Below are 2060 nucleotides of genomic sequence, written 5' to 3'. Positions count from 1 at the left end.
AGGGCTGTTACTAAGACATCACTTTTTTGTGTTTAATCTATCTACTATATATATATATATATATAAGGGTAGAGATAGTGACGACGACAGAGAGAGAACGAGGGAGATAGATAGCGAGAACGAGAGAGATAGAGAGGGACGTTGAGAGATGAAAATAAAGAAGTAATTAATCACTATCCGTCTAACTGTGCCTATTCTCTCTGGATGGAGTGAGGGGTGCATCAGCAGTGAGGTGTGCGGGTGCACTACTCCCCTTCCAGTCTCTCACCACGCCCACGTGTCCGAGTGCTGACTCTCTATAAAACTGAAATTGAGGGAAGCCGAGACCTCGCATGCACCAAGCTATACGACGATGCTTGACTTATTCGTATAATAGTAAAACATGTCAGTGAGTTTGGTTATTCAGATTGATAACTGATGATTCAGTTCTTCACGGTAGTATCGATGCTAACCACAACAACAACGAAAGCAACATCAAAAATAACAGTAATAATAATAATAATAATTTTATTATTAATATTAATAATAAAAATAATAACAATAATAACAATATTGGAAATTATAATTATGTTATTATAATCACATTTTATTAAGTTTCATTGCGCACTTTACATAAAATTTTCTACCTAGACACGTCATGATACATAACATGTACTAAAACAGCCAAACTAAGCGAATACATCTTGCCCAACTAGTAAATTATAGATTTCAATAAAATCGCCCGTCATACAGAGTCTCATCGCAAATGCCGTAGTTAACTAACTGGTAACCGCTATTAGAAAACCGATAAACGTGCGGCGAAGATATTGTCACCAATATCTTATTATCAACGATTTTTAAATAAAATAACTTGTTAATAAAATGTAGAAACTTGAGCCTCTTGTCCACGAGCGGCGCGCATGATTATATTTCAATCGCCGCCAAACCGGTAACCATAGCAACTGCCTACAATACACAAATGGTGACATTTTAACGGCAATTTTTCTATCGCTACGTTTTTATTCGCGGTATAAACTATTCATGTTGCTTCGCACGTCAACATGCGCTCTTGCTGCAATCGGCTGTCGCTGTATTATCCTGCACTTTTACTTTTGCGAATTTTTTTTTGCTTCTGAGAACTTCTGAGTGCTCGCCACTGCTTTACGGACAAAAATGCGATAAAATAAGAAATTGCTCCGGTTCAGCAGTCTATAAAAACGGGATCGCCTGCAATATTAATGTCTAATGTATGTAATGTGCTGTCTGGAGCGAGGAGGGGGTATGTTGCTGGGATGCTGGGATGCTGAGATGCTAGATGAAGCACGTCTTCGCAATCGCTAATGCTAATGCTACTGCTTACGTGCCTGGAAGCGATGAATCTTTGACGAAGGCGAGATTTGCGTTAATAGCATGATAATCGAGCTAAACGAATTTGCGGGGCTCTCAAGGCTCTCACGTGATGCTGGTGACGTCAGCAGACCGTCTGTTATCGCCGCTAATAGTGAAATCGCACGAAAGGGAAAAAATAAATCCAGATTATGTTAACCGATTAACATTGCGGACTTGCGGAACGCTGTTGCTGCCATGTTGACATTTTCATCAAAAGATGGCGCTGGCGATCGTTGAGGACGTTTTATTCTGCCTTAATTTTAAGGATTCCCACCGTTTGCTCTGTACATGCTCTACGTGTATTACCGTATACGTGATCTCTCTCTATCTCTCTCTCGCTCTCTCTCTCTCTCTCTCGCTCTCTCTTTCTCTCTCTCTCTCTCTTTTTATCTATCTATCTCTCTTTTTCTCTCGCTCTCTCGTTCTCTCTCTATCTCTCTCTTTCTCTTTCACTCTCCCCTCTCTCTCTTTCTCCTCTCTCTCTCCCTCTTTCTCCTCTCTCTTTCCCTCTCTCTCTCTCCGTAACGTACACACTCGCCATTGTGATTGCTTTCAGGAGCTAAGATAGAAAAAAACTGCAGACGAACGCCGAAGACGTGCCAAATCCTCGACGAGATCAAAGACGCCGTTACCTGCAAGAGAGGACAGGTGAGAGCAGCGGCGTCACTAAGGTTGCTGTCACACGGTGCGGT

The sequence above is a fragment of the Priapulus caudatus genome, unplaced genomic scaffold, assembly GCF_000485595.1.
Source record: "Priapulus caudatus unplaced genomic scaffold, Priapulus_caudatus-5.0.1 Scaffold217, whole genome shotgun sequence".
Classification (NCBI taxonomy): Eukaryota; Metazoa; Priapulida; class Priapulimorpha; order Priapulimorphida; family Priapulidae; genus Priapulus; species Priapulus caudatus.
Note: the sequence above shows the minus strand (reverse complement) of the source record.